Source organism: Lycium barbarum, chromosome 4 (assembly GCF_019175385.1).
Source record: "Lycium barbarum isolate Lr01 chromosome 4, ASM1917538v2, whole genome shotgun sequence".
Classification (NCBI taxonomy): domain Eukaryota; kingdom Viridiplantae; phylum Streptophyta; class Magnoliopsida; order Solanales; family Solanaceae; genus Lycium; species Lycium barbarum.
The window spans coordinates 118,578,514-118,592,004 of record NC_083340.1 but is presented as its reverse complement, the minus strand read 5'-3'; positions in this window follow the sequence as shown (position 1 = coordinate 118,592,004).

Here is a 13,491-nt window from a genome sequence, read left to right as displayed (position 1 = left end):
CTATATCAATATTAGGCTTGTTTCAAAGCTAAAATTTTAAATCTACGAGTTTTAAATTTTAATCTGCCTAATAACTATTTTTACTTAAGTTATATGCGTATTTTAATACTTAGTTTTATTTTGATTTAAAACGGAAAGGGGATTGAATTAAATCTTTTTAAAACTAAAGGGGGGGGGGGGGGGGGACTTTAAAAAAAATAGGGGTGGAAATTTATTAAAATAAACATTCGACCTCCCCCCCCCCCCCCCCCCACCTCCCACCCCCATATTTTCATTTGGTCTTACCCGTCTCTTTCTCTTCGTCAAAGACGATTATTTAGGGTTGGGGTTTCTTCTGCCACAGCAACACGGTGGTTTTTGACCGAAATTGAAAGGGCTTTTATGACCTTTCACTCGTTTATGTCGATTCCAGGTTCAATTGCTTAATTTTTTATGGAGGTTGCTCGGGTCACCCATGCGTGTGGTTGCCATGGGCGGGACCTTGAGTCCCTTGCCAGCTTGTGCACCACACGCGACTATATGGGTACCTAGGGTAATTTCCACGAAGGTCCGCTGGTTTTGGGTGCGAATTTGAGGGTTTTATCCCCTTGGTACAAAGTTGGTACAATTATACCATTTGGATTGTACAGTATACGTGGTTCATGCTGGCATTTGTACTATCCTCATATTTATCTGATTTTTGTGGATTTTATTTGAAATTTAGGGTACAATTAGTTAGCATTTTTATTTTGTCCTACCTGATTTATTTTTGAAATTCTAGATAAGGTACAAATTCTGGAAATTTGGAGGGAAAATGAAGGCCAGGTGTCCTTATATTTTTTCCTAGGATTCCTATAGATTTTTGGCGATAAAAGAGCAAGTCTGGGAACAAGTTAGAAGTCCAGATTTTTTATCAAAAAAAAAAAAACCAATGTCTCATCTACACTAACTATTTATTCAAAATATATATATATATATATATATATATATATATATATATATATATATATATATATATATATATATATATAGAAAATACAATAGATATAGAGAAGAATATAAAATATAGGAAGAAAAGGTGATTTTGGGGATCGGAAAAGGTTTTGTTGCTTGAAGTGTTGAATCAATCCCCTTTTTGATCTTTAGGTTGCCCCAACAAAAGGTAAATTCTATTTCAATCCTTGTTTTTTCATTTCCAGTTATGATTACTTACTGTTTGTGATGTTTGCTAGTTAGAAAGATTGATTACATATTGGCTGGATTTTTGTTTTAAGAGATTAGTTGAGTATTTTGTGTCCTTTGTTGTGATTTGAAATTAAAATGAGTTAGGAAGCTTAAAGTTTGACAGTATTGTGTAATTTTGAGTTACTTAAGTTAAATGAAAATGAAGAAAGAAGAGTCTACGTTAGATTCTTGACATTAAGTTAAATAGAGTTGTTGTTTTGACCTAAGTTTGTTCTTGATAGATCTTGTTGAGTAATACAGGTCGGTTGAAAATCTACCCTGGTTTGTGACATGCATCTTCTTAAACTTTGTTTGCTGGTTTGAAATTATGAGTTAGATTGTCAAAACAGTTTGGAAGGGTTTTGGAATGAAAATATGATTAAGTGAAGATACTTTTAAGTTCAAACATGTTTCTTTTGAACCTGTTTCAGTCACAAATATCAAAAAGAACCTTTTTGTTTTATTCTTCTTCTTCATTGTTAGGTAACTGTTTATTTGCTTCAATAGTTTGATTTATTTAGAACTGCATGATTGTTTCTAAGAATGTTAAAACCCATCCTAGATAAGTAAGTTTCTTTCTGAAAATAGATTCTAGAGTCTTGTTTGAAGCTTGAATGCAACTTATGAAAACTTGTGTATCTCATATGAGTTTTGAGTTGAGAAATGGGATTTGCAAGCCATTCTTGATTTTCTCTAAAATTGCTAAATTTGATTGAAGATCTTATAACCTAATTTGTGGTCTTGATCAGTTCTTGTTTTGAAAAGAAAAAATGATTTTAAGGGAGTAAGAGTTGTTCTTGAGATATAGTATGAGGACTTGAAGTTTAAAACTTTCTAGATTCAATAGGAAGTTTGGATGCCTTATTAGTCTTTAACTTTGACAAAATAAATTAGAAAAGGTTGTAAGCTAGTCTTGTGTGTGAACTATGTAGTTGTCGAGATTTCAGACTTAGCTAGATGGTAAGCTTGAAGTTAGGAACCTGTCTCTGTTAAACCATAGTCTTATGAGTTTGTGTATCTTTACATTTTCCCTTATTTGAAAACTTTGAAGGTTTAAAATAGAATAGGCCAGAAATGCCCCTTGTTTTAATAGTTGTCCTGTTGTGAAGTCATTTATGTTGTAAAAGCTGGGAAATTGGATTGTATCTTTCAAGAATTTAGTGTAGAGGTTCAAACTAGTTTTAAAGCTAAGAGTAGTTCCTAAACGTGTAGAAATTGTTTTGCTTCCTCTGTAAGTCATAATTTGGTTCATGGCTTGAGTCATTAAAAAAAACCAATTGGCTTAATCACAGTTTCTAAAGCACTCAGTTTCAGGATTTTTAATAGTCAAAAGCCTGGGAATTAAGTGGAAACTGACTTAAAACTATGTGACATCCTTAGTAGTCCAATCTGTCCTCTTTTGTTTCAAAAAATAAGAAAATATGCATTTGTCTATCTTGTTCTGTGCTTTTTTGACTGTGTCAGCTACTATCTGTCTTCTTGATTCTAGTATAGGTACTATATGACCTCTATGAGTTTCTTTCTAGTTCTTTTGAACTGTGGAAATTCTTGTTTTGTGACTGTCTTGGTTGTGTGCCTTGTAACGTGGGAAACTTGCCTTAAAACCTTTCCTAGACTAGACTATGTCTCATATTAGCCTTACTTAGACACTGTTTGGCCTATTTGAAACCAATCTAGCCTAGAATACTCCTTTGTGTGATAGCATTTGTAACCTGCATTGCTTAAGAGTAATCTCAATGTTTGGAAGGAAAAACCTTTCAAATAATAGGAATCTCTAAGACTGAAATTTTGAATTGAAAGGAAAGAGTGAAAATCTGTTTTGATTTAAAAACCACTAAGCCATGATTGCAATGGTGCTAAGTTGGCATTTTGTTCATTTTTCTAAATCTGAGAAACTTGAATGAAACTGTTTACCTTGTAAGGCTGCTATTGTGATTATTATTTAAGTGATTGAGGTACATACTGAACCTAGTGGTAGTTACATGTATTTAAGCTTGTGAGTCTCATCTCTGTTTACTATTTGATTACAAATTACTGTTGAACTAATAGGCTAAAAGTTGTAAAACTGGAAGATGTGAACCTATTATCTATAGAGTGTGTTCCATGATTCATTTGAACGACTGGTTGTCTTGACTTTATACCTGAACAAATCCCTCTAATAATGTAAAACTTAGTCTATGAACCTGGTCTGGGAAGATAAACCCCCTTCTTGACATAACATTTAGTGTTGATGGAAGTCTAGAATAGAAATAGGATTTGGAAAAGGTTCCTCCCCTATTGTCTGCTTGAATTCCCTTCATTTCAAGCCCTGAGGCATTTCTCTTAGTTGGAATGTGCATTACAATTTGATTTTGAGACTAGAACCTGATTCATATGGGAAAGAAAATCTGGTATTAGAGCTTTATGAGAACCGTTCTTGCTTTTCCAAAGCTGAGCTGGATTATTTGATTGCTTGCCCATTTTGTTTCATCCTTCTTGATTTCCTTTGTGATAGCTGGACTTTGAAATTGCTTGAAATATGGTTGAAAAGGCTAAATACAAAGATTGTGACCCTTTTTCTCTAAAATATGTTGTGTTGAACATGTAAGTTTTAAAGGAATGTTATGGATACTCTTGAAAAGATAAACAACCTTTGCTTTGCTTTCTTTTTACTTGGTTGGTTCCTCTTTCCTTGGCTGATGTATGATCCTATGTTGAACCTCAATTGCTGAAAATACTCTCTTCGAACTCTATCTGAATTTTTATACTTAACTGGTCAAAGGGTGGATGTGAGGTGGTTGTAATTTGTCCTTCTTGTTTTATGGATGTTGCTGTGTCTATGGGTGAAACGTCTTCATAACCATCTCAGTCTAGACTTACATTTGAAACTACTGCTCATGCCTACCTGATTCATATTAGAAATTATCTGGAGATCCGCACAAGTGTCTTTGTCTGAAAAATGGACTTCTAAGACTATCTGTGTAATTATCATTTGCTCCCTCCAATTTTATAAGCTAAATTGGGAAGCAAGTTGAGATTTGGAATATAATTTAGAGACCTTGGAATGCCTCATAGAATTTGTTATTGTTGAGTTGCCTATGGCTTGTCTTAACCTGTGTTTGGAAATCCCACCTGTGCATTATCTTAAACCTGTCAACCTGTTTGCATTTTCTAGAAAAAAAAAAAAGCAGGTTGGCACCTTTACTTTGGAACCTGGTTTAAAACCTGTTGACTATCCAAAATGAATTTTCAAAAACTTGTTGAGTGTAATTTGAAAACCTTGAAAAATGAAAGTATATTTAGGTCAAATTAGTACTGTTTCATTTTGCTCTAACCTGCAATATGTTGGTTGTGGTCTTAGGTGATAATCCATCTCCATGTCATTTTCTTGCATTGGCACTTCTTAAAAAGTTTTTGCATTTGACTCATGAATATCTTGCTTGCTTGAAACTGCTTGATTTTTCTTCTTGTGCTAGTTGAGTCACTCTGTGACACTTTTGCTCTTGAAATTGTTGATAACTGGCCTTGTAGCAGTGCATTATGAGAGTCTTTTGATTGTTTCTTTAAGTCTTAATTGGTAATTAGATATTTAAGTTTGAACTTGTGGTATTTGTTGGGTAGATTTGAAGTTTTCTGCGTAGTTAAATGTGATGTTTGAGAGTTGATATTAGCCGAGAATGAAGTGTATATTGAAGTGTATACAGGGTATGCCCTTCATGGGTTTTGCTCTCTATTTTTGACAGTATATCAGTGGTACACTGTGTATATTCGCAGTTTGACACTTATAATATTTCAGAGCTGTTAGTCATTGGGCCACAGTTTTGGGCCTGTCCGTCTATACAGTTGATCTATTAATTGTTGGACCCTTTTTGCATAAATTGTCCCTTATTTGATATGTTTAATAATTGTGATCTTGGCCCAAAAGCATTGTGATTCATTTTTTTTGCTTTATAATTTAATTCCCATTCTCGGTTACTTTACTAATATTATGTATACCTATTTTTGTGACCTCCCAAATCTGTTGTTGGGTCCTTCGAGGCCCACTAACGTATCTAGATCGAGTCAACCTTTTCTCTTGGAGCAAAAATGGAGCATACGTTAGATTTAAGACGAACCTGATTGCATAAATATCTCCTTGTTGGGCTTGGTCGGCCCAATCTCTCTATCTCCATTTTATTATGTACTTTAAATTGTTACTTGTACAATTTTTATATAAATTGGAACCCTGAATGAGATTATCACACCTAAGAGTTGCTAAAAAGAAAAAACCGTTTAGGCAAATTTAGGATTACTGATGATTTTGAAGATTTTGGATACCTTTGATATGATTTTAAACTTATAGGCAAACTTTAGGACTACTACGATTGATTTGAAACTTGAGTTGAAAAAGATATTTTGTAAACTTGGATTATCATTTTGGGTGAACTGTTTTGACTATTAAAAAGGCTAATGAGTTAACTTTGAGACTTTTTTGTAAAGATTAAAACCAAGAATTGGATAAAAGTTCTAAAAATATGGCTAACCTATGGAGTATATTAGTATGCCTATAAAAACTATTTTCTATACTTAAAAACATTTTTTATAAAAAACTTTTTTCTAAACTCGAGTGGGCTTACGTAGTGTTCTACTTGAGTTAACGCCTTCGGGTTTTAACTTAGGTGTTCTAGTCCGAAATCCAAAAAAGGCCCAATTTTGGATAAAACTCTACCATTTTTCGTTTCTTGAAAAGGAGTGTTTTTGGCATGACTAATTTCTATTTGCGGAAATATAAAATAAAAATTGTTTTTATCACAAGCAATTTATATCTGCTAAGGCATACTATTAGAACCCTTAGGTCAACCGCATTTTACAGATCCTTAATACCGAGTGCCTAACACCTTCCCCGGAGGATCACCAGAACCCTTACCCATACTTTGGTTAGATTAGGATTCTTTTAAAATTTAACCGTTTTAAATGAACCCTTTTCGAATTGATTTTCCTAATTTCCTAAAAATTAGGTGGCGATACCATTACGTAGAGGTATATTTTTTCTTTTTCCCGGTACGATTGACAACCGTACTTCCCCGGGACACTTTCCTTTTTAAATGAGGCAAGTGCAAATGCGAATCGGAAAACATATAGAACCGCTACAGATGGCGACTCCGCTGAGGAACAATTTAAGGTTCTAACCATAAGGGTTCCAATAATTTGTGTGTTTATGTGATATAATTTTTTCTATATGTTTAAATTTCCGCAAAATATAATTGTCATTCATGCATGCATACTCCGCCACTCCTGGAATTTATTTTACATTTTTTTCTAAAAGATGACGACGCGGGATGAGCTGCGGTCATACCTTCACTAAAACACCTTTTGATATATTCTTTGGAGGTATCTAAGGTCGAGTGGGCATGCGATCATCCCACAGACTTAGAGATCCCACCCCCAGCTTGTCCGTCTGGGTAACCTGTGTCATTTGCTTGAAAAACCACTCTAGAATAATTAGTGTAGAGCGAAGCCAAATCCTTACTGATATAGCGCATGCTGACCATAGACCGGTTTGAGTATCTCAGACCTACCTGAATCGGACAGGAAAGACACCTTACCGTGTTCAGATGGTGTAAAAACCTGAAGACATTGCATCCCACTATTTGCTATATGGAAGCATTATTGTGCCATATGTGAAATAAATTGTTGTTCCTGAGGGCGGGGAACTAACAGTGTTCTGTCTTGCAGATGTCTCTAGATGTGCAGTTTGATATGGTTGTGGGTCCACCACCAGGTTTAATGATGTGGTGGGAAGGATTGACTAATGATCAGAAGAAAGAAATAAAGAGTTGTATAGGGCATCTGCCTTTGTTGATGGATATGACTGGGGATCCAGGTCTGCTGGAGATTATTATTGGTTATTGGGACAACGACAAAATAGTGTTCAGATTTGGAGAGATAGAGATGACTCCAACTTTAGAAGAGATTAGAGATGTCTTGGAAAGCGTAGAAAGTGCTAACAGATCCAAAAAGAAATTAGCTCAAAATATCCTTATCCCTCACAAACCTACCCCAAAAGAAATCAAAGACATGTTTGCTGTCAACAAAGCCGATTGGGCACAGGGACCCACTATAGCCTTTAGAGAGTTGTATGGGAGGTATTCATCTAAACAGGGATACGAGAACCACATCCTTGATTTTTCCTCACCCCAATCCGGGGAAGCTCACCAAACACTAGCCTTTATCACCTGCCTATTGGGAACCATGGTATTTCCATTAAACGCCTCCCTAGCTATTAACACCCGAGTTGTCTTTGTTGCCCATGCTGTCCTTAGGGGAGTTACAATGAATGGGCTTACCAAATATTTCGACATCACCCCTATTATCTTATCAAATATATACCGAGCTTAGGGAAAATGCCGCGACCGTTATTATTATTTCCGGGGTTGCAACCTCTTAGTCCAATGGTGGATACTTAAGCATTTAGATAAGAGCAGTCTATCTACCCGCCGAGATCCGGCCCTGAGAGAGGTTGATTTGGGTGTCGCTGATATGCCTTGTGGGGTTCAAGATAAAAGAGGATGGGCTCACATCTTTTCCAGACTGAGAGAAGAACATATCATGTGGAGGCTACTTGATTTTCATTCCAAGACTGTTTGTGTCAAGAACCATGGCGTCCATATCTACTGCTTATGGGCATTAGGGAAATCAGACCCTACGCACCATTGAGAGTACTTAGGCAGTTTTGCATGAGACAGGTTATTCCAAATATAGGTAATATGGGAGAGTTTGTACGAGATTATGAAGAAGGTCGTATCGAAGTTATAAAAGATGCTCAGAAAGATTAGAAGAATGTGATAAGAGAAGATAAGTTGGATGAGGATCCAAACAATCCAAGTTATGATGAAAATTACTACGAGTGGCAGTGGCTTAGGGCTGAGATAGCTGGTACTACCGCTCTAAGACCGTATCTGTACAAATTTCGCGAGTATAGGGAAGCTGTGAATGCAATTCAAGTTAGAAGAATGAAACGACGAATAGAAGGAAGAGAAATGGATAATCAAGCAAAAATAGAATATGATCAAGAGGTGATTAAGAGTTTGGCAAACGAGGCAAATGCTTTATTGAAGAGCTTGGAATGGCTTGACACTTTCGTTAAGGAAGCCATAGATACGGGGACGTCGTTGACTGACGATCAGATGGGTCAATGGATTGGGACAACATTGATGCCCGCCCATGTAGTCATTCAGACCATCCTTCAAAGGGCCAAGAAGACGCAAGATGATAGAGAGCAGATTTTTGTCTGTGGAGTGGATTTTTTCTGATTATTGCATTTATTTCAAAAGCCTTGTAATCCCACTTGGGAAAATACTATTAATGAAAAGCACTGGGATTTTATTTTTGGGTAACAATACATTTGTTTTACATATGGCACAATTTTGCTTCATACGCTAGTAGCCTCGGAGCAACGGGGTATAGGAAAGTTGTCACGACCCAACCCGCCATGACTGGCACCCATCTAAATCCTAGTGGGTGAACCAATATACAAGACACCTATCCATTCAATCCGGTTTTATATTAACCAAGCTAAACAATTATTACTCATTTAACAACAAAAGAACAAGGTAAATCATGCCATAAATGCTGAAATAAGTGCGGAAGTCCTAACTATTACAATCCCCAAAATTCAAAAGTCATCGTACAAGACTCTAAGCTAAAAACATGTCTAGGAATCTGAAGTCTAACAAGTAAGTAATCTATAATGTCCAGAGTATGAAAAGATATCATATTAAGAAGATCTTCGGCGGCCTGGCATGGGAAGAAGCTCACCCAAAATTTGACAACAAATATCCTCCACGCTAGATGTGAGGACGAGCAACGGTCTCTATATCAAAATCTGCACTCAAAGAATACAGCAAATTAGTATCAGTACAAACACTATGTACCGGTAGATATCATAGGCCGACTAAGATTAGTATCATGCATATCTCGTAAAATCAATAGAATAAAACAAGCCAGTCAACAGACATGAATATCAAGAAATAACAGCAAGTCAACCAAGAATAATCACAATCAAATCACCAAAATGTTAAGCATCACAATCACGTAAGTCACAACGGAAATAAATTTACCACAATAACCTCACTCACTGTACATACATGCTAGCTGATGTCTTAGATCAGTAGCCATGACCTGCAGGGGACCCATGGTGTCCATGTACCACCCATTTCGGAATACCCCTCGGACCCGAGCACAAACCTCCGCCCCAGAACGAACCTCGATCGCGGGACATATCAAAGTACCTTTCGTGTCCGAAACGATCCTCGGACCACGAGCCCATAATCTGGGTCACATGAGTGCCTTTCCATACCTCTTACAGAATGGTGTTTCTTACCTTTCCAATATCAACAATCAACTTATCATTTCATGTCACAATACCCTTGAGAAGATTATATTAGCTTCTCATCACAACACGTCCACTGTAGATTTAATCACATAGGAAATAATGGCACGGAGCCTACACAATCAATCATTCACATTCACGTAGTAATTTAGCCACACAATACCATGCAAGCAAACTAGACATGCTTTCTCCTAAGGAGATCACCAAACATACAATCAACTAACCAAAGTCTAACTAAAGTAAACCGTAACCTACCTCAAAGTAGAGCTGGAACACGCAGGTTACTCTGCTACAACCTTTTTTTTCCTCAAAGCCTCAATACGTTCATGGTCTAAAAATAGAAGGCTCAATGAGTCACATTGCTCAATTTACAAACACCAAAGCAAGAATACCCTTCCCTTTCCCAATTCTAAGGGTGGATGATTTTCTAGGAGATAAACAACCTATCAAGGCCCCTAGTATTCATTTACCATCAATTTATACAACATTCTATTAAACATTCCCATTACAAACAGTTTTATATGGCAAAGACACCATTTTTATAGAACCCTAGGTCTCAAATCACTTAGTTTACTATTTTAAATGTTTAATTTATGACAAATAGCAACTAATCAATCCATTTAAATGATAAATACGCGATAATAACCCCAACCCATCAAGTTTAGAAAGTTTATTGACATTCTAGGGTTTCTACTTCACTTTCACCATTAAAGACCCATGAAGATGATTACCATAATGAAGAGGAAGGGAATGATGGAATGAAAATCAATGGAACTTACCTCTCAAGGTTATCTAGCCCTAGCTTGAAACTTCTCTCTAGGTGCTTGTTGGGAAGTGTGTTGATGTTTTGTAAGAAGAGAAAATAAAACTGAGTATATAAAATTCGGGCTACTGGTTTACGTCGACCGCTGTAGCGGTCAAAACGCCGCTACAGCAGTCCCGCTATAGCGGTCAAGTGACAGCTATAGTGGTCCCAAAGGAAACCGCTATGGCAGTCTTCTCACCGCTACAGCGGTACCGCTATAGCGGTCCACCGCCCGCCACAGCAGCCACCAAGGACATGGATGGCCGCTGGCAGTTGTCAAGCCGCCGCTATAGCGGTACCGCCGCAGCGGTACACCCACCGTTGCAGCGGTCCATTTTGGGCAGTGAGCTTGACTTTGTCCAGGTTTTCCCCCAATCACCCCACATTTCATCCAAGGCCTCAAAAACACAACACAAAACATGTACACATACAAAAAGACACCCCACGAATCTACCCGCGGCCTCGGAATTCCCAATGGAGTCCTAATTTCCCATAACGACCAGAAGGGTCGTTACAAAAGCGAATTATATATTATCTAAATGCTTACTTGATATAACTGCTTTGTGTGAAAATCATGTAATTTGTTGAAACGCTTGATTGGTCCACATTCCGGTCACTACCCGAAAGGAAAACCAAGGAAATAACCACTAAAACAAATCTAGCTCCACTTTTAAAAGGTTGAATTGCTAATAGGAAAAGGGGACTCCAGACAGCATGAGTGCGACTTCTCCTTACGTCAACCTAGTTAGTAACGATGAGGACATGGAAGCAACAAGTGAGAAAAACCGATAATGGGATGATAGAATGGCCCTAGTAACTGCTAGAATGAAAGAAGTCGTCAAAACCCCTAAGGCGGCCGATAAGAAAATGAAGGAAGCGGAAACCCTCCTAGCCTATGTTGAGGAACTAACTAAGCAACACCCTGCCAATTGGGTGAAACGGGGAAAGACACTTGAAGCACCACTTGGGAGTTATGTCCCACTCAGTCAACAAGAAGGGCTTGATTGTTACACCTCGAAAACAAATTACGTCGTTTGCATTGGAAGTAAACTAACGTAAGCTCATAGAGGTCATGGAACCCTTATAAGGTTAAGGAATACTCTTAACAAGTGTTAAGAAAGTGTCTAAAGGTTTCAGGATCAAGCAAATCAAAGAAAATAAGTTTGACGAAAATTTGGAAAAAGTTGGCAGGATTTTGGACTGAAATTTTGGGTCAACTTTAGAGGGGTATATCTCTGGGTATATCAGGAGTTTTGATGTGTTTCAAGAGCTTAAAATGAAGTTCGTCAAGTCTAGTTTCCAACGCAACAAACCATTCGTCAATACGACATCCGAGTAGGGATTTATGGGCATTTTAAAACGGACTGCCAGAAGCAGCGAATCTACGCGGAAATTCTAGAAACCTCTTAAAAGGTCCATTAAATTTGGCCCACTAGCCCAACCCGAATTGGGATGCTATATAGATCCCTTTAAGTCATCTAAATCACCTAATTTCTCACCATTTCTTATCTCCACCCTTCTCTAGAGCCTTCCACACTTATCTCCCCATTATAAGAGAGTTATTGAGGATTCTTAAAGGTTCTACAACATTCCACAACCTTCCATACCATTGAAATAAAAGATCAAACATCAAAACCTTGATAATCTATGGAAGATGATTATTCTTGTTTCTCTTGAATGTTGTGATGAACTTGAGCTTGGGAGAAGTTGAGTGAGGTGAAATTCTTCCATTATAAGGTATATTCCCCATCTTATCTATATGATTGAGTTGGTTTAAAGGTTTAATAAATCTTGAAAAGGAAAAGAATCAAAGTGGAGAAGTCACAAAGTATTGAATTGAAGATGATGACTATGGGATGAATTGGAAAGGAGATTTTGGATTAATTTGAAATTAAATTGAATATAATTCTTTGATTATGGTATTGTGGATATTGTTATGGTTGGTTGAGAAATTGGGGAAAAACATCATGTGGGATGTTTTATGGAGTATATTGGTCTTGATGATGATGTTGTTGATATTATTATTGCTATTGTTGTTGTTTTGCTGGTATTGTGATTTCGGGCTAGGGATATAAACAGGGGAGATGTTGCCCGAATTTCGGCAGATTTTAAAAGTAATTAATTTGAGGGCTTAAGACAAGCATATGACGATAAGCCTAATAATAGTATAAATTTTCTTGAATGTAGATTTACAAGCTTGGGAGGATAAGCGTTAAGTAGTGGGAAACTGAAAAGGTATGTAAGACTAAACCCTTTCTTTCTAAATGCATGATTCCCTTCTTATGAACATATATATCTCTTCCATAACATTCTTATTTCCAAAAGCTAGAAGTTCATGATTCTTAGAGTTTCTTATGATGCTAAAGGTAAGTATGTTCCATGATGATAATGATTCCATTCTTGGAGATTCCAAAGCTTATGGATTTGACGCTATTATGAGATTATTGAGCTTATTTCATGATTTCCTTGATTTTATTCATTGTTATTGATCTCACCTTATAATCATTGTTCCTTCAAGGTGAGATATAGCGATGATGATTGTTCCATAATATAATCAGAGGTTACCGACCTTACGTCACTCCAATAGAGTTGTAACTTTTATTTGGGCTCTTATTCATGCTTTACGTATATATATGTGTATGATTACACTGGGCCTAGGTGGCTGGGCAGCCACCACTACGGTGGGCGTAGTGGGTGGCTTATGGATAATGATAATAACACTGTGCCTATATGGCACGGACAATCACCACTAGTGGGCGGCGTGAGATGGATTACCCCGGACGAGGGAGGCCCGGACGCGGGCTAATGATGATAAAACCTTGCCTATATGGTCGGGCAGCATAACACCGTACCTATATGGTCGGGCAGTTTACTTACTTACTTACATATATATATATAATGTTGATTTAAAAAGTTAAAGTTGGCATGCATGGTATCCGCCTAAAAATCAAATCAGATATACAGGTTATCTTTTTATCTCATGCTTCTTTATTCTTGTTTATGTTGTTATTCATGCCTTACATACTCAGTACACTGTTCGTACTGACGTCCCTTCTTGTGGACGCTGTGCTTATGCCCGCCAGTAGGCAGGGAGATGGATCAAATCCGTAGGTGCTTTATCAGCGGATTCCCA